General features: G+C 35.7%; 1 long non-coding RNA gene and 1 pseudogene across 2 annotated transcripts; both read right to left on the bottom strand.

Moving 5' to 3' along the window:
• Positions 1 to 1,553: 1,553 nt before the first annotated feature.
• On the bottom strand, positions 1,554 to 10,375 carry LOC147567406 (uncharacterized). Its single transcript, XR_015230760.1, has 2 exons — positions 9,898 to 10,375; positions 1,554 to 3,043 (listed from the first exon to the last, which is right to left on the bottom strand). It is a non-coding gene; the product is annotated as an uncharacterized LOC147567406 (long non-coding RNA).
• A 321-nt stretch (positions 10,376 to 10,696) lies between these two features.
• On the bottom strand, positions 10,697 to 24,842 carry LOC147567405 (protein MICROTUBULE BINDING PROTEIN 2C-like; annotated as a pseudogene). Its single transcript, XR_015230759.1, has 5 exons — positions 24,526 to 24,842; positions 24,318 to 24,401; positions 23,496 to 23,840; positions 22,579 to 22,797; positions 10,697 to 11,007 (listed from the first exon to the last, which is right to left on the bottom strand). The product of XR_015230759.1 is annotated as a protein MICROTUBULE BINDING PROTEIN 2C-like (transcript).
• Positions 24,843 to 27,494: the final 2,652 nt, after the last annotated feature.

The following is a 27,494-nucleotide window of genomic DNA, read 5'->3' as shown; positions in this document are numbered from 1 at the left end:
GTAATAATTTTAATTTTAAGTTTACACGATCTGCGAATCGTTTGAGTCTTGTAATTAGAGTTTAGGGTTTATGAGTCCATTGATGAAACTCAAGGAGGAAATCCAAAGGCGAGTGGGAGAAATCAATGGAGGTTCAAAGATGGAGATCTAGACGAACTAAAAGGCGAAACGAGAAGCAAACCAAAGGAGATTAGATCTTCTAGGTTAGGGGTCATACTAGGATCCATATGTGTTTGATCTACTTTCTCGCGCGCATTTACTTACTTTTTACGCTTTATGTCGTGGATGTTAGTTAGGCTAATTAGTTCACTAAAACAAGCGCCAGACTAGCGTAAAAGTCCCTAAAAGTAATTTTGAGTATAGTGCCCATCCAAATTAAGACACTCCTTGCGCCCTTGTTCGAGGAAGGTGGGTCGGCCTTCGCAGAGTACCTCCTCTACCTTGGGACATTGCGGGTAGGCCTATAGAAGAGGCCTACATGTCTAAATGGTTCTACTCAACGAGATCAACAAGAGAGTCTTGGATACTCGAGGCAAAAGGATAGATTTTACACTGAACATGTAATCCATCAACCGAGAATCATATGGTATGATCAGTGAAAGTGTTCACTCACCTAAATCAATGGGAATTATGGGCAGGGCCCTAGTCTGCTTAATCCTTGAGAGATGAGATCTCGGAATCGCATTATTCATCTAGGGACACGTTTTATCTTGAATAATGTGGCAAAAACTTAGGACTTTTTGCAAAAATTATCGAATGTAATACTTAGCAAAATCTTTTTTCTGTTTCATGTAGTTTTACTATGGCAAAAATCAATCTTTTCAACCTATGTTCAATCCTCCATGAGGACAAATTGAATATGGATAACTTCCTTGATTGGAAAAGAGATTGAGAAGTGTTCTCAAGTCCACAAACAAAGAAAGCGTACTAGATACCCCTATTCCAAGGATAACTGCGCACTCAAAGGTTGAGGAACAAAAGCAGGCCAAAAGTATCCGGATGAAATCAATTTCAGTAACTTGCCTTATGTTGGCCACCATGGAGCCTAATCTTCAAAAGAGATTCAGGAAAATGGATGCGCACACAATCATCCGTCGATTAAGGGACATGTCCCGAAACATATCACAGTTGAGGAAGTACGGGACTTCCAAGGCAATCCGGAATGGCAAAATTCCTAATTTCTAGCACCCCAAATTCCTAATTTTTAATTTGTAGAACCATAATTCATTAGAAATTAGGATTGCTTCTTCTACATTTCCAATTTTAACATAAGCAGCCAAAATCGAATTCCATGATACTGAATCTTTTAAAGGACTTTCATCAAACAGTTTCCGGGCATCTCATATCCCCACAAACACCATAATAGTAACCAAGGTATTTACAACATGAACATCTAAATGACAACCCGTTTTCAAAAAATTAGTATTATGAATTTGTTTTCCTTCTTTTATAGACAATCTAACAGAACAAGCTTGAATTAAAATTGGGTTAGTGTAATTATTCAGGTTCAAAGTTCTTTTCTAGCATTAATTTGTATAAGAAAATAAGTAGTAGATTGAGGATAATTTCTATTCAAATATGCTTTCATTATTCTATTCCAAGTAAACCCATTTGGGCATTCAATTTGATTTAAGATGCAGAATGAGTAGTTGAGATGAATGAAGTGAGAATCTGAAGTGAAATTGGTAAGTCGACTTGGGGAAAATGTGTCTCTAAATAATCCAGAAACGATCATTTGTGAGAAAATTTGATCAAATTGTTTCAAAGTTTCCACATTTTTGTAAATGGGTATCCGAAAGTGAAAGATTCATAGTGGGTTTTAAGGTGGAATTTTTGTTTAAGGATTGTTTAATGGCGGAATGAATATAGGTTTTGACAAAATTCATTGAGAAAGAAGAAGAGTTTGAAACCGAATAGAAAGAGAGAGAGTTACCAGGTGAAGATGTCAACACCAATGGAGACGAGAGAGAGAGAGAGTTGGTGCACAGTTCGAATGCAGGGGCGTTTAGTTGGAATGGAACCCTAGTTCGATTTGATTCTTCTTCCCTGATTTAATTCTTCTTTCGATTTCAGATGAAATATGGGGATTTCAGAATGGAGTGCGGGCTTCTGTTCGATAGTTGTGGGAAGGGAGAAGGATTTATGTTATAAACGCCCCTTCATTCTGTCGAAGGCGCCCCAGTTTTTTGGTGTCACAAAAAAAGAGTTTATCTAGTAAAAATGGGCATATCTATAATTTTGGAGAGAAGTTTTTGTTTGTAGCAGTTTGTTAAGATCATTTCGTATAAATTTTGTAACAATTTTACAAAAAAATACTAGATTTTTAACCACTTTACAAAAAATACTAGATTTTTAACCAAACAAAATACAATTATTTGATATTTTAACAAGAAAAATATAAATTTTGAGTGTATAATCAAAAGAAATACTATAACTTGTCTTTTTTAACTTAAAAAAAAGTTTAAATTAAGTTTTGGGCCCAACTTCTTCTAAGACAGCAGGGAACAAGATTGGATGGTCAAGAACTTCTCCTTCCATTAGAAAAACAAAAGCATTCCAAACACTATTAAATCCTCCTCATGTGACCTTTACAGGAAAGGTGTTAGTTCAGTGCCTATAAAAACATAAGGACTGTACCTGACACACAGAGGGAAGCTCCGCCAGTTGCGAGAAATAAGACACACACGAGGAACGCATCTATAGTCGCGTATTAATTAATATGAAACAGATCGGACTTCAAAATACTTCGATTTAAATATGAAGTTGAGATTGAGACGAGAGGCAAAATTCACATTTAGATTAGTTAAGACATGATTTATATATGTATACAGTCACAAATCAGTTTGTTTCCGATTATGAATACTTAAGCGAGTGTAGAAAGTGGAATTTTAGTTCCGAAAACAAAAGACTGAAGCCGAAACCTTGCCTTGGCTGCCGTTTCTAGTGACTCCTCATCTTGGTTTTCTTTCGCAGTTGCAACCGCAGAAATATATATCTCTCTTGCTTCCTCAATTTCTTTCATCTTCGTCTCATCCATATCATACTGATAACCAATTTCGAAGTTTCAGATAAAAATCAAATATCAGACAATTACATAATCAACTCATATTGTTGTTCATTGTGGGATGGCCTAAATGAGCCTAACCAAGCCAAACCACACCAAACCTATCTGCTTTTGTTGTTTTGTAAGTGCTCCATCTATATAAGGAGACTTAGTTCATTTGTAAGAGCACCTTGTAATCTTGTAAGAGTAATAATATATAAAATTTTCCTTCTCCAATTGAATTTTTCTTCTTTCCACTTCCATAATTTTGTTACCATCTTCAATCTAATTCTTCCGCAACTCCGAATGGTATCAGAGCCAAGTGCGTAGGTATGTAGTATATTATACTTATTTATGTTTCATTTATGTTTTTGTTTTAATCTTTATTTTAAGTGTTTAAGTTAAATTTCTTTAAATACTATTATACTTATTTAGTCTTGAAGAGTAACTTTGGTGAACTAAAGCATATTTGTCCTGTGAAACCCGGGTTTCACCCTAAGTCGCGTCGCCTGGAAGTCCCGTGTAGCCGGTGAGGGCATTTTAAGGGATTGGCATTAAAGCGTTGACAGTGATCAGGAGCAAATATGCTCGGACTAACCAGAGCTATGTCTAAAAGACAAGATAAGGCTAATAGTAGCTATAATAAAGAAATTTTGATAAAAGAAAATTTTGAAAAATCTTTACAAAACTGGAATTTACCAGTTCAAAGTTCTGTTTATAAACAGAAAGGTACTTTTGAATTCACCTCCGACTATATCGTTAAGACTGTAGAAGAGGCTATACCCTTAACTGAGGGTTACAATTCATTCCAACTGTTGTCAAAAAATTTGATTGATAAACATAGACAACAGCAATATAAATTCTTGCATATTGGGTTAATTCAAGTAGGTTTGAAACCTGCTACCCGTTTAGGTTTAAACACGTCCGCAATTATTTGTGTACGTGATAAAAGACACAACAAATTGCATGATTCATTACTTGGAATAGTGGAGTCTAGTCTTTGTGACGGACCCATATTCTTTTCGTGTTTTCCAAATTTTACTCTGTCATTGAACGACCCCACAATTATGCACTCTCTTTGCTTAGACATTAAATCTGATGGATTTAATATGATGCAAGGAGCTGAAAACATAATCCTTATTTACAGGATTCAGTATAAAGTTATGAACACCGTAGTACCCAAAATGAAAAATATTTTACAAGATCAAAAGGGGTCTACTACTTTGTTTATAACCAATTTAGAAAAAAGTAATTTAAAGGTCCCAAAAACGATCACATGGGATCAGGTTAATTTACCTGAAAACTGGATACTTGAAAAGGCTAATGAGCCTGTTAAAAAAGATAACCGTGAACTCGAAGAAATCAAAGAGTTCCCAGACGGTGATGTTGAAATAATCTTCTCTAATCAGAGAATTGCAAGGTTAAAATTGGAAAGCCTAAACAACAAAGTTATTCCAGGTAGAAGTTCTACTTCGTCAGTTCCAACAACTAATTTTGAAAAAATTTCTGGAACAAAATTTACCTCTGACGGAGTAAACCAACCTGAATATAGGGTTAATTTACCCACTTCTGAAATTAATAGTGAAAGAACATCCCCCACTCCTTCTGATATGGGTTATTATAGCCTTTCGCCTATAACGATCCATGAAGAAGAAAAATTCAAATTTAAATTTCCTTTTAGGGGACTTCCAAAGGAATTATTTTATTCCAAAGAAAACAAATTGAAGAGAACATGGTTTTTCCTTGTTAAAGACTCTAAGAGTCATGAAAAATGGTTTTCTCGCTATAAAAGGTTTTTAATAAAAAATGGAGAAGTTATTGATTTCTTCATTTTTATGGAACAATGTTATGAAAAATTTCCTGACTTCGAGGATCAAGATTTCATATTTTCTCTTGAAGCTTCTTATAAGAATTTTATTGCTAAAAATGGTAAAGTTTTTAGGAGTGTTCATCCTCCGGAAACCCAATTAGCAATAAGAATCAACAACGAAGAAGTTGTAGCAACTCCTTACAGGAAAAGCGACAACATTGAAGCTGTTGTTGAACAAAACAATTTTACAAATTTAACTCTCAGAACAATGGGAGATCAATTAAATAGAATTGAGAAAAATATTGATTTTGAAAAACAAGAAAAGGCTTCAAATGTTTCTAAAATTTCAGAAACTACTTTTGAAGAAAAGGTTTTATTCAAACCAATGTGTTCATACTTTGCCACTACGTTGCGTGGACCAGCTAAAGAATGGCATCAATCTCTAGCATCGGATTCCATAAAAAACTTTGCGGAGCTCACCCAAAAATTCCTCGATACTTTTGGAAAACCCTCCAACAAGAAGAAAACTAGCTTAAGCCAGGGAGGCCAGGCCAGCAGTCGCACCATTCAAAGCGCGACAATCGATGCGGGAGCAATCAAACGCTTGTCAGCACTGCAAAGGAGCTTAGCATTATATCTCAAACTTTAGCAAAAGAGTTCGTGGAAGCTGAAACAGAGTCCGAATCCGAGGACGAGGAAAGTGTCAATGTCATAGCCGGCGGACCAACTCGTGAGGAGGACAAGAGCAACAAACGACGACGAAAAATCCGGAGATCATGATGATACGAGATGAGATTACGCCTCCGGTAATATTCACTGATGATGACCTAAGAGGAGTAATCGCGCCCCACACAGACCCTCTAGTAATAACAGCATTGGTTTCTAATCGGAGAATAGGGCGTATTCTAATTGACACGGGAAGTTCCACAGAGATCATAAGCCGAACATGCCTCCAGAAACTCCAGGTGAGAGTGAAGGAGATGTCCTTCGACTAAGGTGACAATGCGAACAATTTGTCGGATAGGACAATTGATGTGGAAGATCATCAAGTCCGATGATTTAGGGATCGTAGAGTTGTAGCTAGAGACCAACTACGATCGTCGAATTACGAAGTAATTCGCGGCTAACTTCGATCGGATCCTACAACGGGTTACACATAAGAGTGTCAAATTGATCTAGGATATGAGTAGTGGGAGTGAGATATAACAATGGGAATGTCCCATAAACATATACATAGGCCTAAAATGGAATTAAGCAAAGATAGTACAAAAAGGCTAAAAACAGGGTTTTTGGGCCTTAGCCGATTCGGGCACTTCTAGGGCTCGGATTGGGCTGAAATTTGAGGGGAGATTTCTGACATATCCAGTAGTATGCATGCAAAATTTCGTGGTGGTTGGACACCTCCTCATTTGGGAATTGAGAAAATATCAATAGTTGTTATTTTCGACTATTTCCCTAAATTTTATTCTAAAGGGTGTTTTAGGAAACCTTTGATGAGGTGTATTCTCATTAGGGTTCTATATAAACATTTTTAGGGCAGAGAATGAGGTGTGGAATTTCTCTCTAAGATTTCTTACTCTACCATATCAAGTAGAGAGGAGAAAGTGAGCTAATTCCCATTAACTATCTATCTAGTCAAGAAGAAAGGAGTTCTTCTTCCAACCACCATTGGTGTGCTAGCTAAACAACAAGGTGGGAGATCAAGTTGATTGCTCGTGTCCCAAGTAGAGGAGCTATGCTTGAAGCTCTTTGTCTTCTAATAAGCAATTGGAAAGGTTCGAGGGAAAACTAGCGAATAAGGTATTTATCTTTCTAGTTTTACTTAGTATTATTATGGGCTTATGCATGTGATCCTGGGAATACTAGTGTAGACATTAGATGTCTTATTTCCGCTATAAACACTAGTAGAAGGGTGTAAATCCCAACAGCGGCGTCAGAGCCTCTTGCAATTAGCCTATCTTATCTAAGTTTTGGACCAATTCAATGCTTTTCTAGATATATTATTTTGTTTAAAAGTGGTTTGAACACAAAATTTTGATTAATTTTGAATAAGATTCAAGTATTTGTCAAAAGATTTCAAAATTTGTTCTTGAAAAGATTTTCAAAACCTAAAATTTTGATCCAAATTAGTTTGATTCAAAGAGTTGTTTTAAGTTTTTGGAAACTTGTGAAAAATAAAATTTGGAAATTTTAGAATTGTTCTAAAAGAATTTGAGATATTTAGGAGTGTTTCAAATTTTGGAAATAGAAATTTAGAATTGCAACACAAAAAAAAGGAAACTATTGAGTTTTAGAAACTCAATAGGTCCGGCCAGGAAGCTTCCTGGCCGGACCAGTACCCTCGAGGACGCGTCTGGAAGACGCGTCCCAGACTGGTGGTGGACGCGTCTGGAGACGCGTCCAGCTACTAGGTGGACGCGTCTTCCAAACGCGTCCAGCTACTCTAGATCGCGTCTTCCAGACGCGTCCAGTAGCTACCACCAGATGCATCTTGGAGACGCGTCTGGGGTCCTGGGTGTCTCAGACTAGGTCCGAGACACCTAGTGCTGGTCCGGTCCAGCACCAGATGCGTCTAGGACGCGTCTGGTGCATGGACTAGCGTCCTGGCTCTGGCCAGGACGAGATCAGGCCTATTGGCCTCGGCCCGGACATGCCGGCCCTATGGGCCTTTCCATGTCCGGACCTTGTCCGAGCCCTTTTGTGGGCTTGGGTCGGGAGTTGTCTAGGACTTGTCCCGGGCTTTTTCAAGGCTTTTCGGACCACGAAAAGGGACCATTTTCGAGTGGGAGTTTTATCCAAATTTTCTCCCAATTCCAATCCAAATATTTTCGAAATTAACCCGAGCCATTCAAGCCCCAAACGGAATTTCTCTTTAAAAATCAGATTTTAAAATCAAACCAAGACGCACCATTAGTCTAATCCTTTGATGTAGACTTAAGGTCCGTGCATGACATATGGATGTCGACAAAAGTATCTCCCGGATATACATGCATATATAATTGTTAGCCTTGAAATATATTATATGATTGCATGTGATGTGAATGCAGAAACTAGTATGGCCATAGAATTTATTTCTTATTCTTGTTTTAAGCACAGATGGGTGCATAATTTGTAATAATTTTAATTTTAAGTTTACACGATCTGCGAATCGTTTGAGTCTTGTAATTAGAGTTTAGGGTTTATGAGTCCATTGATGAAACTCAAGGAGGAAATCCAAAGGCGAGTGGGAGAAATCAATGGAGGTTCAAAGATGGAGATCTAGACGAACTAAAAGGCGAAACGAGAAGCAAACCAAAGGAGATTAGATCTTCTAGGTTAGGGGTCATACTAGGATCCATATGTGTTTGATCTACTTTCTCGCGCGCATTTACTTACTTTTTACGCTTTATGTCGTGGATGTTAGTTAGGCTAATTAGTTCACTAAAACAAGCGCCAGACTAGCGTAAAAGTCCCTAAAAGTAATTTTGAGTATAGTGCCCATCCAAATTAAGACACTCCTTGCGCCCTTGTTCGAGGAAGGTGGGTCGGCCTTCGCAGAGTACCTCCTCTACCTTGGGACATTGCGGGTAGGCCTATAGAAGAGGCCTACATGTCTAAATGGTTCTACTCAACGAGATCAACAAGAGAGTCTTGGATACTCGAGGCAAAAGGATAGATTTTACACTGAACATGTAATCCATCAACCGAGAATCATATGGTATGATCAGTGAAAGTGTTCACTCACCTAAATCAATGGGAATTATGGGCAGGGCCCTAGTCTGCTTAATCCTTGAGAGATGAGATCTCGGAATCGCATTATTCATCTAGGGACACGTTTTATCTTGAATAATGTGGCAAAAACTTAGGACTTTTTGCAAAAATTATCGAATGTAATACTTAGCAAAATCTTTTTTCTGTTTCATGTAGTTTTACTATGGCAAAAATCAATCTTTTCAACCTATGTTCAATCCTCCATGAGGACAAATTGAATATGGATAACTTCCTTGATTGGAAAAGAGATTGAGAAGTGTTCTCAAGTCCACAAACAAAGAAAGCGTACTAGATACCCCTATTCCAAGGATAACTGCGCACTCAAAGGTTGAGGAACAAAAGCAGGCCAAAAGTATCCGGATGAAATCAATTTCAGTAACTTGCCTTATGTTGGCCACCATGGAGCCTAATCTTCAAAAGAGATTCAGGAAAATGGATGCGCACACAATCATCCGTCGATTAAGGGACATGTCCCGAAACATATCACAGTTGAGGAAGTACGGGACTTCCAAGGCAATCCGGAATGGCAAAATTCCTAATTTCTAGCACCCCAAATTCCTAATTTTTAATTTGTAGAACCATAATTCATTAGAAATTAGGATTGCTTCTTCTACATTTCCAATTTTAACATAAGCAGCCAAAATCGAATTCCATGATACTGAATCTTTTAAAGGACTTTCATCAAACAGTTTCCGGGCATCTCATATCCCCACAAACACCATAATAGTAACCAAGGTATTTACAACATGAACATCTAAATGACAACCCGTTTTCAAAAAATTAGTATTATGAATTTGTTTTCCTTCTTTTATAGACAATCTAACAGAACAAGCTTGAATTAAAATTGGGTTAGTGTAATTATTCAGGTTCAAAGTTCTTTTCTAGCATTAATTTGTATAAGAAAATAAGTAGTAGATTGAGGATAATTTCTATTCAAATATGCTTTCATTATTCTATTCCAAGTAAACCCATTTGGGCATTCAATTTGATTTAAGATGCAGAATGAGTAGTTGAGATGAATGAAGTGAGAATCTGAAGTGAAATTGGTAAGTCGACTTGGGGAAAATGTGTCTCTAAATAATCCAGAAACGATCATTTGTGAGAAAATTTGATCAAATTGTTTCAAAGTTTCCACATTTTTGTAAATGGGTATCCGAAAGTGAAAGATTCATAGTGGGTTTTAAGGTGGAATTTTTGTTTAAGGATTGTTTAATGGCGGAATGAATATAGGTTTTGACAAAATTCATTGAGAAAGAAGAAGAGTTTGAAACCGAATAGAAAGAGAGAGAGTTACCAGGTGAAGATGTCAACACCAATGGAGACGAGAGAGAGAGAGAGTTGGTGCACAGTTCGAATGCAGGGGCGTTTAGTTGGAATGGAACCCTAGTTCGATTTGATTCTTCTTCCCTGATTTAATTCTTCTTTCGATTTCAGATGAAATATGGGGATTTCAGAATGGAGTGCGGGCTTCTGTTCGATAGTTGTGGGAAGGGAGAAGGATTTATGTTATAAACGCCCCTTCATTCTGTCGAAGGCGCCCCAGTTTTTTGGTGTCACAAAAAAAGAGTTTATCTAGTAAAAATGGGCATATCTATAATTTTGGAGAGAAGTTTTTGTTTGTAGCAGTTTGTTAAGATCATTTCGTATAAATTTTGTAACAATTTTACAAAAAAATACTAGATTTTTAACCACTTTACAAAAAATACTAGATTTTTAACCAAACAAAATACAATTATTTGATATTTTAACAAGAAAAATATAAATTTTGAGTGTATAATCAAAAGAAATACTATAACTTGTCTTTTTTAACTTAAAAAAAAGTTTAAATTAAGTTTTGGGCCCAACTTCTTCTAAGACAGCAGGGAACAAGATTGGATGGTCAAGAACTTCTCCTTCCATTAGAAAAACAAAAGCATTCCAAACACTATTAAATCCTCCTCATGTGACCTTTACAGGAAAGGTGTTAGTTCAGTGCCTATAAAAACATAAGGACTGTACCTGACACACAGAGGGAAGCTCCGCCAGTTGCGAGAAATAAGACACACACGAGGAACGCATCTATAGTCGCGTATTAATTAATATGAAACAGATCGGACTTCAAAATACTTCGATTTAAATATGAAGTTGAGATTGAGACGAGAGGCAAAATTCACATTTAGATTAGTTAAGACATGATTTATATATGTATACAGTCACAAATCAGTTTGTTTCCGATTATGAATACTTAAGCGAGTGTAGAAAGTGGAATTTTAGTTCCGAAAACAAAAGACTGAAGCCGAAACCTTGCCTTGGCTGCCGTTTCTAGTGACTCCTCATCTTGGTTTTCTTTCGCAGTTGCAACCGCAGAAATATATATCTCTCTTGCTTCCTCAATTTCTTTCATCTTCGTCTCATCCATATCATACTGATAACCAATTTCGAAGTTTCAGATAAAAATCAAATATCAGACAATTACATAATCAACTCATATTGTTGTTCATTGTGGGATGGCCTAAATGAGCCTAACCAAGCCAAACCACACCAAACCTATCTGCTTTTGTTGTTTTGTAAGTGCTCCATCTATATAAGGAGACTTAGTTCATTTGTAAGAGCACCTTGTAATCTTGTAAGAGTAATAATATATAAAATTTTCCTTCTCCAATTGAATTTTTCTTCTTTCCACTTCCATAATTTTGTTACCATCTTCAATCTAATTCTTCCGCAACTCCGAATGGTATCAGAGCCAAGTGCGTAGGTATGTAGTATATTATACTTATTTATGTTTCATTTATGTTTTTGTTTTAATCTTTATTTTAAGTGTTTAAGTTAAATTTCTTTAAATACTATTATACTTATTTAGTCTTGAAGAGTAACTTTGGTGAACTAAAGCATATTTGTCCTGTGAAACCCGGGTTTCACCCTAAGTCGCGTCGCCTGGAAGTCCCGTGTAGCCGGTGAGGGCATTTTAAGGGATTGGCATTAAAGCGTTGACAGTGATCAGGAGCAAATATGCTCGGACTAACCAGAGCTATGTCTAAAAGACAAGATAAGGCTAATAGTAGCTATAATAAAGAAATTTTGATAAAAGAAAATTTTGAAAAATCTTTACAAAACTGGAATTTACCAGTTCAAAGTTCTGTTTATAAACAGAAAGGTACTTTTGAATTCACCTCCGACTATATCGTTAAGACTGTAGAAGAGGCTATACCCTTAACTGAGGGTTACAATTCATTCCAACTGTTGTCAAAAAATTTGATTGATAAACATAGACAACAGCAATATAAATTCTTGCATATTGGGTTAATTCAAGTAGGTTTGAAACCTGCTACCCGTTTAGGTTTAAACACGTCCGCAATTATTTGTGTACGTGATAAAAGACACAACAAATTGCATGATTCATTACTTGGAATAGTGGAGTCTAGTCTTTGTGACGGACCCATATTCTTTTCGTGTTTTCCAAATTTTACTCTGTCATTGAACGACCCCACAATTATGCACTCTCTTTGCTTAGACATTAAATCTGATGGATTTAATATGATGCAAGGAGCTGAAAACATAATCCTTATTTACAGGATTCAGTATAAAGTTATGAACACCGTAGTACCCAAAATGAAAAATATTTTACAAGATCAAAAGGGGTCTACTACTTTGTTTATAACCAATTTAGAAAAAAGTAATTTAAAGGTCCCAAAAACGATCACATGGGATCAGGTTAATTTACCTGAAAACTGGATACTTGAAAAGGCTAATGAGCCTGTTAAAAAAGATAACCGTGAACTCGAAGAAATCAAAGAGTTCCCAGACGGTGATGTTGAAATAATCTTCTCTAATCAGAGAATTGCAAGGTTAAAATTGGAAAGCCTAAACAACAAAGTTATTCCAGGTAGAAGTTCTACTTCGTCAGTTCCAACAACTAATTTTGAAAAAATTTCTGGAACAAAATTTACCTCTGACGGAGTAAACCAACCTGAATATAGGGTTAATTTACCCACTTCTGAAATTAATAGTGAAAGAACATCCCCCACTCCTTCTGATATGGGTTATTATAGCCTTTCGCCTATAACGATCCATGAAGAAGAAAAATTCAAATTTAAATTTCCTTTTAGGGGACTTCCAAAGGAATTATTTTATTCCAAAGAAAACAAATTGAAGAGAACATGGTTTTTCCTTGTTAAAGACTCTAAGAGTCATGAAAAATGGTTTTCTCGCTATAAAAGGTTTTTAATAAAAAATGGAGAAGTTATTGATTTCTTCATTTTTATGGAACAATGTTATGAAAAATTTCCTGACTTCGAGGATCAAGATTTCATATTTTCTCTTGAAGCTTCTTATAAGAATTTTATTGCTAAAAATGGTAAAGTTTTTAGGAGTGTTCATCCTCCGGAAACCCAATTAGCAATAAGAATCAACAACGAAGAAGTTGTAGCAACTCCTTACAGGAAAAGCGACAACATTGAAGCTGTTGTTGAACAAAACAATTTTACAAATTTAACTCTCAGAACAATGGGAGATCAATTAAATAGAATTGAGAAAAATATTGATTTTGAAAAACAAGAAAAGGCTTCAAATGTTTCTAAAATTTCAGAAACTACTTTTGAAGAAAAGGTTTTATTCAAACCAATGAGTTCTGAAAACTTTGATTTCAAGATGGATCCTCAGAATTCTGAAATGGTTGATGAGATTATAAAAAGATTAAAAAATCTTGGAATTAAAGACAATGAATGTGCTCCTCTAGAGACACATGAGTCAGATTATAATTCTGATGCTTCTTATGATGAAGCAGAAAATTCTTCAAGGACAGAAGATAAGATCAATCTTCTGGAGAATATGTTCTTATCAGAACAAAAAAATAATGAAAATAAATTTCAAGTAAATAAGCTTGCATCTTCCTACAAGAAGAAAATGGCTTATAATATTCCTGCAAAGCCCTATTATCATAGGCCTACACCTGTAGATCTTCAATTAGAACAACATGATGAATTCATGACTGTTCAATTTGATGGAAAATCCATTAATGAATGGAATATAGATGGCATGTCAGAATACCAAATACAAACGGTATTGCACTACATGACTATGTATGCAACTGCTTGTAAAGCACATGGTAATTCTGATCAAAATATTGCCAAAGCCTTAAGTCAAGGATTTACTGGTCAATTGAAAGGATGGTGGGATTTCTACCTTCCTGAAGAAGCCAAAATACATATTTCACAGGCTATTAAAACAGAAGTTAGAGATAATCAGCCTGTACAAGTTACAGATTGTGTCAATACACTTCTGTATACAATAGCAAAACATTTTATTGGCACTACATCATTGCTTATTGATAGATCTCAAGAGCAACTAATGAATTTAAAATGTCAGAACTTATCTCAGTTCAAATGGTATAAAGACGTATTCTTTTCAAAAGTCTTCACCAGACATGATAGTCAAAATGACTTTTGGAAAGAGAAGTTCTTATCAGGACTACCTCATTTCTTTGCGGAAAAAATACGCAATCGTATTAAGCAAAGACACAATGGAATTATTCCTTATTCCGAATACACTTATGGGGATTTATCCTCAGAAGTGGTTGCTGAAGGCATTAATTTATGCAATGAAATAAAATTACATAGACAAATCCAAAAGGAGAAAGTCCTTGGCAAAAGAATTATAGGGGACTTTTGTGAGCAAATTGGCTTACCACCTATTGGAACCTCTATCGAAAATAGAGGGAGAAGGACCAATAAGGTCTATGCCAAGCAGAAGTATTTTCCCAAACAGAAAAAGAAAAAAATTTTTAGAGGAAAGAAAAGGAAGTCTGAACCTGAGAATAATTCTCGGCAAAAGACTATCCCTGTCTGCTGGAAATGCCAGAAACCTGGCCACTACGCTAATAAGTGTAGAATGAAAAGGAAAATCAATAGCCTGAATATTGATGAAGGCCTTAAGAGGTCACTTGAAAAATTACTTCTTAATGAAGAAGGAAAAAATTTTAAAGTAGCTGCTATTGCAGAAGACAATCCTGAGGAAGAATCATCGTCAGAGGGATCTGTTGATCAAACAGAAGAATCTGAGGATGACTCTTGCGAAGGAAATTGTGATTACTACAAAGCCTTATGTCAGGCAAATGGTCTATTTCCTTTAACAAAAGAGGATAATTTCATCCTTGACCTTATTGATCAACTTTCTGATCCCATTGCTAAAAGACAAATGCTTCAAAAATATTTAGAAGATTACAATGGAAAGAAAGGTGACAAAAGGTTAAAATTTGAAGAACCAGAGACTTATAGTCTAAAAGAAATTTTACAAAGAGCTAAGGCTTCAACATCAAAAGAAGAAACTCTTGGAGAATCTTCTCGCATTAATGAATTACTGTATGAAGTCAAAGTTCTCAAAAGAGAAATTAATACTCTTAAATCTAGAGTAACTTCTCTTGAAATTAAAAAGGATAAATCTATTCCTTCTGAGTCTGATTCTGATCATGAGTCAAATGAAGAAGAATGGAATTCCTTAAAGGAAAAATTAAATACTTTAACATCTGTTAAAGATAAATCTGCAAAAGACGAAGGATCTTTGAAGGATGAATCTTTAACATATGTTAATATGTTAGACAGGGTTATTACCCATAAATGGCATATTAAAATTAAAATCATTGTTCATAGAGAATATACTCTCTCTGCAATTGCCATGGTAGACTCTGGAGCGGACTTAAACTGTATCAATGAAGGATTGATACCCTCCAGATATTTTTCAAAAACTACTGAAATTTTAAATGCTGCAGATGGTAGAAAAATGCTTGTAAATTACAAGCTACAAAATACTGCAGTTTGCAATAATGGAATTTGTTTAGAAATGCCATTTATAATGGTAAAGAATCTTTCTCATGATGTTATTTTGGGAAATCCTTTTCTTCACATGCTATATCCCATTAAAAGCATTAATGAGAAGGGTATAACAAGTTCCATTAATTCTCAAGAAATTACATTTAATTTCGTTACTGAACCTCGTTATCACGAGATTGATTTGTTACAAAAGAAAATTCAAAGAAAAGAAAATTTTCTTAACTCCTTATCTCAGGAGATCAGTTACATGAAAATTACTGAAAAAATCAAACATCCTTTAATTCAAAGGAAAATAAATGATCTTCATGATCTTATTGTCAAAACAATATGTTCTGATATTCCCAATGCCTTCTGGGAAAGAAAGAAACATATTGTTAGTCTGCCTTATGAGCCAGACTTCAATGAAAGGCAAATTCCCACTAAGGCTAGACCTATTGCTATGGGACCTCGCCATTTGGAAATTTGCAAAAAAGAGATTGATGAGTTATTACTCAAAGGTTTAATTAGAAAATCATACAGCCCTTGGAGTTGTCCTGCATTTTATGTTGAAAATGCTGCTGAACTTGAAAGAGGTGTTCCTAGGCTAGTAATTAATTACAAACCTCTGAACAAGGCTCTTAGATGGATAAGGTATCCAATCCCTAATAAAAGGGACTTATTAAATCGGCTGTTTTCAGCCAAAGTTATGTCCAAATTTGATATGAAATCTGGGTTTTGGCAAATTCAGATCGATGAAAAGGATAGATACAAAACTGCATTCACAGTTCCATTTGGCCACTATGAGTGGAACGTGATGCCTTTTGGACTTAAGAATGCCCCCTCAGAATTTCAAAATATAATGAATGACATTTTCAGTCCTTATACGTCATTCTGTATTGTTTATATCGATGATGTTCTAGTGTTTTCTGAAAATATAGAAAAACACTTTAAACATCTTCAAGCAATTATTAATGCTGTCAAACATGCTGGTTTAGTTGTGTCAGCAAAAAAGATCAAATTATTTCAAACAGAAATAAGATTTCTTGGCCATACCATCAAAGAAGGGACTATTTTCCCTATTGATAGAGCTATTACTTTTGCGGATAAATTTCCAGATGAAATCAAAGAAAAAACTCAATTGCAAAGGTTTTTAGGAAGTCTTAATTATATTTCTGACTTCTACAAGAACTTAGCAATTGATGCTAAGCCTTTATTTGACAGGCTTCAGAAAAATCCTCCTGATTGGACTAATGTTCATACAGAAGCAGTCCAGAAGATAAAATTAAAGATTAAGGAAATCCCTTGTCTTGCCATTGCTAATCCAGAAGCTTTTAAAATTGTTGAAACTGATGCTTCTGAATTAGGCTATGGTGGAATCCTTAAACAAAGGATTAATAACAAAGAAACCCTAGTAAGATTTACTTCTGGGATATGGCAAGGGCCAAGGAAAAATTATTCCACAATTAAAAAAGAAATCCTTTCTATAGTTCTGTGTATACAGAAATTCGAAAGTGATTTACTAAACCAAAAATTTTTGGTCAGGGTTGATTGTAAATCAGCCAAAGATGTTTTAGAAAAAGATGTTAAAAATATAGCATCAAAACAAATTTTTGCCAGATGGCAAGGCATATTGTCTGTGTTTGATTTTGATATTGAGTTTATCAAAGGAAGTAGTAATTCACTACCTGATTTCTTAACTCGTGAATTTTTGCAGAGTCATGAGTAAAAAGCCTGATAATGGCAAAGGGAAAGCTAAATTTGCAGTTTCTCCCTCAAGCGCGGGTTCTCAGTCTTATAAGACTATAATTGGTAAAACAGCGGAACAGCTTAAAGCTGAAGCCTTAAAGGCGACTCCTAAGGAGTTAAAATTAAGAGAAGATGCTTATTTAGCAGCAATTCAGTCTAATCAGACTAATGAATATATCTATCCATATATTCCTTACACTACTATATGGATAGCTCCTATTGAGCTAAAATACGCTCATCTTTCTCCAGCTGAAGCTTCATCCTTTTATCTTAGGGAATCAGCGGACCCATTCCTTTATCCTAAGGAATACAATTTTTACTGCGCAATCCTGCAAGTGACTCAATCAGTGGATTTTGATTCTGTGTCATAAGGTCAGGCGCCGAATGGGCTTATTCTAAAGCCTTTATTAAGAAAGTTGTTACCCCTGAAATTTGGCAGGGTGATTTATTTAAATATCATGAAATTCCCAGAGCTGGAAGAAGAGAATTGGATAAATATTGGTTTAACTACTTCGACTACATAAAAGCCTGGGAAGGGGCCTTCTGTTATGAGAACAGACTAAAGAAACACAGTTGGTTCCTCCAATTTCGTGATTTCAACACCACTAATCTTCCACAGTGGTTTATCAAATGGTTTTACACTTGGGGATCACACCCCATAATTTTCCCTGACAAAGTCAGGAGTATATTTGATGATTTTATTAAATCAAACCCCTCATTAAAAAATCCCGAGCTTATCTTTGCAGCTCATTATCAGGTCCCATGGATAACTAGATGGGACGTTGTTATTGCAAATTGTCCTATTAAAAAATTTGAGATAACAGTCTCTCATATCCCTTATTTGGGAAGAAGAATTCTCATTAAATGGTGGGATAAATTCGAATTCTTTAAGGATTCGATATTTTCAGAAAAAGGAATTATTTCATTTGAACCAGCACCTCCACCAAAAGCTCCTAAAAAGGATGTCTCAGATCTTCTCAAAGAACTTCTCGCTTCTTCCTCAAAGACAGACCTAAAGAAGCAGTTAAGAGAAATTTTAAGCACCTCATCTGATGAAGATGACAATACTGAAGATGATGACTCTATGCAAGATTCCCAGGACCCATTTGCATAGAAGTCTAAATCTCAATCATGATCGCTTTTATTAAAGTGAAGCATTTTGTCTAAAGAAGAATATTATTATATTCACACTTTAAGGTGTCGGCATAAAATGCCAGTTATCTTTTGTAAAGGAACATGCATTAACAGTACTAATAACCTGGTGATGGGGCCCAATGAGCACCCGGGGTTACTTTTACCAGCAATAATGCATAAAGAAAGAGATTCCTTTACAAAAAGCAATTGTAATACGTCATTGCTTATGTATTTTGTTTTGTTGTTTTGTAAGTGCTCCATCTATATAAGGAGACTTAGTTCATTTGTAAGAGCACCTTGTAATCTTGTAAGAGTAATAATATATAAAATTTTCCTTCTCCAATTGAATTTTTCTTCTTTCCACTTCCATAATTTTGTTACCATCTTCAATCTAATTCTTCCGCAACTCCGAATGATACCATTCTCTACTTCAGGATCATGGAAGAAAAGAACTTGGGAAATAGGAAAGATGAAAGAAAAGATGAAAGAGAATGTTATTCAAAGTTTTAATATTATGTTACAAGATGCTTCTACAAATACACTAAGTCTCCTTATATAGATGGAGCACTTACAAAACAACAAAACAAAATACATAAGCAATGACGTATTACAATTGCTTTTATTTAAAGTAAAGTAAAGTAAAGGAATCTCTTCCTTTATGCATTATTGCTGGTATTGGAACCAGTTATCTCTTCCGCCGACGCATGACGACAAACCTGAACTTGAGTAGCAGGTAAAAGTAACCCCGGGTGCTCAATGGGCCCCATCGTCAGGTTATGAGTCCTGCTAGTGCACGTTCCTTTATAATTGTGGTGGATATAATAATATCCTTCTTTTTGCAAAATGTTTGGCTTTAATAAAAGCGATTATAATTGAGATTAAGACTCTTATGCAAATGGGTCCTGAGAATCTTGCATAGAGTCATCATCTTCAGTGTTATCATCTTCATCAGATGAGTTGTTTAAAATTTCTCTTAACTGCTTCTTTAGGTCTGACTTTGAGGATGAAGCGAGCAGTTCTTTAAGAAGATCCGAGACATCCTTTTTAGGAGCCTTTGGTGGAGGTGCTGGTTCAAATGAAATAATTCCCTTTTCAGAAAATATTGAATCCTTAAAGAATTCAAATTTATCCCACCATTTGATAAGAATTCTTCTTCCCAAATAAGGGACATGAGAGACTGTTATTTCAAATTTTTTAATAGGACAATTTGCAATAACAACGTCCCATCTAACTATCCATGGAACCTGATAATGAGCTGCAAAGATAAGCTCGGGATTTTTTAGTGATGGGTTAGATTTAATAAAATCATCAAATATATTTCTAACTTTGTCCGGGAAAATTATGGGGTGTGATCCCCAAGTGTAAAACCATTTAATAAACCACTGTGGAAGATTAGTGGTGTTGAAATCACGAAATTGGAGGAACCAACTGTGTTTCTTTAGTCTGTTCTCATAACAGAAGGCCCCTTCCCAGGCTTTTATGTAGTCGAAGTAGTTAAACCAATATTTATCCAACTCTCTTCTTCCAGCTCTGGGTATTTCATGATATTTAAATAAATCACCCTGCCAAATTTCAGGGGTAACAACTTTCTTAATAAAGGCTTTAGAATAAGCCCATTCGGCGCCTGACCTTATGACAGAATCAAAATCCACTGATTGAGTCACTTGCAGGATTGCGCAGTAAAAATTGTATTCCTTAGGATAAAGGAATAGGTCCGCTGATTCCCTAAGATAAAAGGATGAAGCTTCAGCTGGAGAAAGATGAGCGTATTTTAGCTCAATAGGAGCTATCCATATAGTAGTGTAAGGAATATATGGATAGATATATTCATTAGTCTGATTAGACTGAATTACTGCTAAATAAGCATCTTCTCTTAATTTTAACTCCTTAGGAGTCGCCTTTAAGGCTTCAGCTTTAAGCTGTTCCGCTGTTTTACCAATTATAGTCTTATAAGACTGAGAACCCGCGCTTGAGGGAGAAACTGCAAATTTAGCTTTCCCTTTGCCATTATCAGGCTTTTTACTCATGACTCTGCAAAAATTCACGAGTTAAGAAATCAGGTAGTGAATTACTACTTCCTTTGATAAACTCAATATCAAAATCAAACACAGACAATATGCCTTGCCATCTGGCAAAAATTTGTTTTGATGCTATATTTTTAACATCTTTTTCTAAAACATCTTTGGCTGATTTACAATCAACCCTGACCAAAAATTTTTGGTTTAGTAAATCACTTTCGAATTTCTGTATACACAGAACTATAGAAAGGATTTCTTTTTTAATTGTGGAATAATTTTTCCTTGGCCCTTGCCATATCCCAGAAGTAAATCTTACTAGGGTTTCTTTGTTATTAATCCTTTGTTTAAGGATTCCACCATAGCCTAATTCAGAAGCATCAGTTTCAACAATTTTAAAAGCTTCTGGATTAGCAATGGCAAGACAAGGGATTTCCTTAATCTTTAATTTTATCTTCTGGACTGCTTCTGTATGAACATTAGTCCAATCAGGAGGATTTTTCTTAAGCCTGTCAAATAAAGGCTTAGCATCAATTGCTAAGTTTTTATAGAAGTCAGAAATATAATTAAGACTTCCTAAAAACCTTTGCAATTGAGTTTTTTCTTTGATTTCATCTGGAAATTTATTCGCAAAAGTAATAGCTCTATCAATAGGGAAAATAGTCCCTTCTTTGATGGTATGGCCAAGAAATCTTATTTCTGTTTGAAATAATTTGATTTTCTTGGCTGACACAACTAAACCAGCATGTTTGACAGCATTAATAAATGCTTGAAGATGTTTAAAGTGTTTATCTATATTTTCAGAAAACACTAGAACATCATCGATATAAACAATACAGAATGACGTATAAGGACCGAAAATGTCATTCATTATATTTTGAAATTCTGAAGGGGCATTCTTAAGCCCAAAAGGCATCACATTCCACTCATAGTGGCCAAAGGGAACTGTGAATGCAGTTTTGTATCTATCCTTTTCATCGATCTGAATTTGCCAAAACCCAGATTTCATATCAAATTTGGACATAACTTTGGCTGAAAACAGCCGATTTAATAAGTCCCTTTTATTAGGGATTGGATACCTTATCCATCTAAGAGCTTTGTTCAAAGGTTTGTAATTTATTACAAGCCTAGGAACACCTCTTTCAAGTTCAGCAGCATTTTCAACATAAAATGCAGGACAACTCCAAGGGCTGTATGATTTTCTAATTAAACCTTTGAGTAATAACTCATCAATCTCTTTTTTGCAAATTTCCAAATGGCGAGGTCCCATAGCAATAGGTCTTGCCTTAGTGGGAATTTGCCTTTCATTGAAGTCTGGCTCATAAGGCAGACTAACAATATGTTTCTTTCTTTCCCAGAAGGCATTGGGGATATCAGAACATATTGTTTTGACAATAAGATCATGAAGATCATTTATTTTCCTTTGAATTAAAGGATGTTTGATTTTTTCAGTAATTTTCATGTAACTGATCTCCTGAGATAAGGAGTTAAGAAAAATTTCTTTTCTTTGAATTTTCTTTTGTAACAAATCAATCTCGTGATAACGAGGTTCAGTAACAAAATTAAATGTAATTTCTTGAGAATTAATGGAACTTTTTTTTTTGATGAAATAGAATTAATGGAACTTGTTATACCTTTCTCATTAATGCTTTTAATGGGATATAACATGTGAAGAAAAGGATTTCCCAAAATAACATCATGAGAAAGATTCTTTACCATTATAAATGGCATTTCTAAACAAATTCCATTATTGCAAACTGCAGTATTTTGTAGCTTGTAATTTACAAGCATTTTTCTACCATCTGCAGCATTTAAAATTTCAGTAGTTTTCGAAAAATATCTGGAGGGTATCAATCCTTCATTGATACAGTTTAAATCTGCTCCAGAGTCTACCATGGCAATTGCAGAGAGAGTATATTCTCTATGAACAATGATTTTAATTTTAATATGCCATTTATGGGTAATAACCCTGTCTAACATATTAACATATGTTAAAGATTCATCCTTCAAAGATCCTTCATCTTTTGAAGATTTATCTTTAACAGGTGTTAAAGTATTTAATTTTTCCTTTAAGGAATTCCATTCTTCTTTTTCTGACTCATGATCAGAATCAGACTCAGAAAGAATAGATTTATCCTTTTTAATTTCAAGAGAAGTTACTCTAGATTTAAGAGTATTAATTTCTCTTTTAACCACTTTATCTAAGAGAAATTTTATACTTAATGTAGTGAATTTAACCACTTTATCTAAGAGAAATTTTATACTTAATGTAGTGAATAAGAATAGTCTTACCATTACCATAGCTGGAAGCTGACTGAATTGATATGGAATGACGTCGTAATCCTCGGCAGAAGCAACAGCGTCATTCTTAGAGAAGTCGTCTAACAATGACATAAATGCAGAAAGCTCTCCCTCCATGGAGTTTACTTCTTCTTGTAGCTTTTCAGATTTTATATTAGACATTGACACTTGCCATTGTAACTTTTCCAGTGCTGCTTGCTTGTCCGCAAGCTTGATCTAAGGAATAAACAAGTCCAGTTAGTCTTCTCATTTTATTCCACTAACAGAACTACCTAAACAAACCAACTGACTTGCCCATATAGCTACAAGTATAACCGGGTGCATATATACATTAATTCATTAAACAATAATATATTTATCAAATTAAAATGTTTGCCCAACGGTAGAGTTTCCTAAAGGGCCATTTCCTCCGGTGACGGCCTGCTACATCCCACTTTTGACCCCATTGGGTTTACACAACCTGTATATTAACAGACTGTGCCAGCCTGTAAATACCCGAACCACTAGGCGCCGTGACAAATGTGGCCATGGCATGTCAGTCATGCTACTACCCATCAATCGGTCGCACCTGACACGGCAAGGCCTGTTGGAAACCACTTCCAAAATGTAAGGTAAATACATAATGTAGTTATCATCTTCCTAGATGTAAGCTAAGTTTATCCGAAAACTTATTCATTTTGGCAGGAGACTTCATCTTTTAGATTAATTTATCGCCTAGTTATCAACCTGAAAAAGATCTGAGGTGCTACATTCTAGGAACCTTCCACCCGTAAACTAAAATATCCGACAGAGTATACTAACATAATACCTAGAGGACAGGATTTTTAGTACCCTCTCTGAGCCCAAGACTCTGATAGAGTATACTAACATAATACTTTGGAGCACTGAAAATGAAATGAGTAATAGCTACATGCCTTTGCATCAGAGAGCTGCAATTGAGCAGATTTAACTAATGAATCCTCCTCTGCAACTTGACATTTGAGTTCATCAAGTTTCGAGCCAACCAAAGTCATTTGCTCCATTGAACTCTCCGTTGATTTCAAGAGTTGTTCTTTCTCCAAGAGTTTCTTTTGTAGGCTATCTACTTGTTCATGCAATTTCATCAACTCTTCTCTCTCTTTATCCACCGAACAAGCCCTTGATGAAAACATTGAGAAATCATCAGAACTGCCACTTTTGCTTGGATCTTTATCTCCCAGATCCCTTCTCTTTTTGGCAGGAATAGATTGAGCTCCTTTCTTGCTTTTCAGGTCACCACCCTGTAATATAGTAGTAATACAACATCAAGATTTAGAATCTAGAAATAAATGGTGTTAATCATTAACTATATCCCATTTCCTCCAATTTTACCTCAACCGCCGACGTCGACTGACCGAGATCATTAACGATATCCCAAACTCGAAGATAACTTTCATTAATGAAAAATTAAGTTGGGTTAATCAATAGGACATTCGATTTCGGAACAAGATAAGCATTCATACTTCCCCCTATTCCTCTCCACATTGCCATGTTTCAAGGAAAATAAAACCCTAACCCCTATTTTCATTGAAATGAATGGAAATAACAAGCTGAACTAATGGAGTAAAAGTAAGAATTTGACTATATAATGCTCTTTTAGCTGAAACATTGTGTAGCATGTACTGAAGATATCAACTAAATTATAAACCCTAGATCCAATTCAACTTAAATTACCCAAAATTTTCTTAATTAAACACATTTTGTATCTAAAATCTCACCTTCCCATGATATGATTCTCTAGAAGGAGTCTTTGTGTAGATCAGAGATGCCCGACGAGTGAAAGAAGGATTCTTTCTCCGATCCTGATCAAATTAAGAACAGAAAACAAAACTCAACTATGAAAAAATCATCACCCATGACCCATGGCTAGAAAAGGAAGAACATCAAAATTGAGAACTCTTAGAGAGAGAGAGGAAGAGAGCTAACCATGAGAGATTCAACAAGAGGTACCATTTCAACAAGGTTTTTGTAAAGTACTTTGTCAAAACTACTTCCATTTCCATTGTCATTGTTAGAGAAAGAAGGAATAGTAGATTAGTAGGTCTTTGATGCAGTGGAGATGACTGATCTTCAACAGAAAGCCATGATTTTGAATCCCCATTTTCTTGTAAATCTAAGAAATGTTGTTGCTGAAACATAGTTGTAGATTTGAATAAGAAACCCTAGAAATCTGAAAAGATTAATACAGTGTAGGTAGAGAAGAAAATTACTATCAGAAAGACTTTTTATGGATACTTGTACAGAAGAAGATTTATATTCCATAAAGGAGAGAGCTTTCTTTACAAACAGAGAATAGTTTTAAATGCCATTTGATTTCAAATAAACCACTGAATTGCCACTGTCATTGTTTTACCTAGGGGTGTAATCGAGCCGAGCCGAGCCGAGCCGAGCCGAGCCGAGCCGAGTAGTAAGATGTTCAAGCTCGGTTCGTGTATTTGACTGTCGAGCTCGAGCTCGAGCTCGTTCGAGTAATTGTCCACTTGTTCAAGCTGGGTTCGTATAAGTTTGAAAGAGCTCGAGCTCGAGCTCGTTAAGCTCGTTTATCAAAATACTTCAAATTAAAACTTTCTAAATCATCAAAATACTTCAATGATCATTTGTCACATACAATAATAATATTTAATGATTCATATTCCAATAATTTTTTAATGGTTGATATTTCATGTACAAGTTTCAATACTAATACGTAATTATGTACTATACTATTATAAGAGTATGTTAAACGAGTTGTTCACGAGTAGCTCGTGATACACTAAAGAATGTTCAAGCTCGGCTCGTTTATATAAGCGAGCTTGATTTTGAGCTCGTGTTAAGCTCGGGTTCGTTAATATTCGAGTCGAGCACGAGCAATAGTCGAGCCGAGCTCGAGCAGCTCGTTAAGAGCTCGACTCGTGTACACCCCTAGTTTTACCTAAACTATTAAGGGTGATAATTGCATTTAGGCGCTCTTAAACTTTTAAATTTGAAAACTAAATTAGGTTTCATTTTTAACAAAGAAAAACAATAATTAAGAAAAACAAAGAAGGGTTAAGTTGACCCAAATCTAAAGATGCTTAGTTCAAACCTTTAATTTTGTTGTGTGGATCTTTCTTTCTTCTCTTCTCCCACCACCTTCCACTAACACGATTATTTCCAAGAGGAAGATATCATTCAACGACAACAACACTAATTTGGGAGGGTCGGTATTTTAGGGAAACAAGACTAGTTTCCGGGTAAAAAAGTGAAAACCAAAAAACCATAAACCAAACACTCTTAGCATCGCCGGCAAAATGTCGTCGGCCAGAATAACACTAATTTGGGAGGGTCGTGGTTTTGGGGAAACAAGACTAGTTTCCGGGTAAAAAAGTGAAAATCAAAAAAAACATAAACCAAACACACTCTTAGCATCGCCGGCAAAATGTCGTCGGCCAGAGGTGTTTGACGCCGGCCGAATTCTTATCTCTTCTCTTTCTCTTGTCTCTCTCTTCACTCTCTCTCCCTTCATTCTCTCTCCTCACTCTCTCTCTCTCTCTTCTCGTTATCTTCTCTCCCTTTCTAACTCCGGGGAAGGGGAGGAACCCCTTTGCCGGATATTTGGTTTCCAGACGAAACCAGATCGGTTTCGTCAGGAAACTAGGGTTCCGGCGAAGGGGTTCTTCCCCTTCGCATGAGATAAAGAGAGAGGAGAGATGAGAGGAGAGAGAGAAAAGATGGAGAAGAGAGACAAAGAGACACGAGAGAGAGAGAAGAGAGAGACAGAGAAATGAGAGAGAGAATAGAGATGGAAGAAGAAGTGTTGTCGGGTGAATCTCACCGGAGTTTACAGTGAAGGTCGCCGGAGTTTACAATGAAGGCCGCCGGAGTTTATGGTGAAAGTGAGAGAGGAAGAAGAGGGAAGAAGCTGAAAAAAATAAGTGTGTGAAAGAAACAAAAAGTTTTTGTTTCCACTCAAAATTTAATCCCGCAGAAAATTCTTTTATTTTCCTTAATCACCCACCTTTGTGAGAATCCCCAAACCAATACTAATTAGTTGGGAATCAACCACAACTTAGGTGGGGGTAGTGGATTGGGACATTCCCAGACATTTGAGAATCCTAAAATGTCTGAGGCATTCAAATCCAGACATTTGAGAATCTTGGAATGTCAAGGCATTCAAATACAGACATTCGAGAATCCTGAAATGTCTGACGCATTCAAATTTAGACATTTACAAATCCTCGAATGTCTGTGGCATTCAATTATGGACAAAATGTCAACGGACTTTGGTAGACTTCATAGTTTGGTGGATTTCTTGAAGGATTTAGGACAAATTTGGAACCCAAATTGTCTTTAAAAAAAGGGTTAATTCCATTTTAGCCCCCTAAAGATGACCAACTCGCCAAAATAGCCCCCTAAAGATGACCAGCTTCCAATTTGACCCCCTTTTTCATTTTTCCGTCCTTTAGTCCGTTAAATGTTAGTGAGCTGACATTTTCTTACCAGAAATACCCCTGACCGTAATTCTTCTCAACCCAAGATATTTAGAGTCCCAAGACTAATTATAACATGTCAAATCAATTTACTTCTTTTAATTTTCAAATTTTACATTTTTTCCTCTCTCTATCTTATACTGTATCAAGTAATGAAAAACATTCTATTAATGGATGTGTTACTCAAGATTTCCCTCTCTCTCTATCTCTCTTAAATCAAGTAAAGACCAAGAAGAAGCCATTACTACAATATGAAGAACCTTCACCTTGGAACCTAAATTCAGGTTTTTTACTTCAAAGTATGCCACATTTCACAACCCAAACTCCATTTACATATATACTAGAGAGATGCACCTACGAGGATGTTTTTTTAGGAAATCTTACCTGGGATCTATTGTATCTTGTTCTTGAATGGAGACGGAAACTGCCAAACCTCTCATCAACAAG

The sequence above is a fragment of the Eschscholzia californica genome, unplaced genomic scaffold (assembly GCF_041429995.1).
Source record: "Eschscholzia californica isolate CP2 unplaced genomic scaffold, dmEscCali1.0.p SCAF_1, whole genome shotgun sequence".
Classification (NCBI taxonomy): domain Eukaryota; kingdom Viridiplantae; phylum Streptophyta; class Magnoliopsida; order Ranunculales; family Papaveraceae; genus Eschscholzia; species Eschscholzia californica.
Note: the sequence above shows the minus strand (reverse complement) of the source record. Positions and strands in the feature narration are given on the sequence as shown.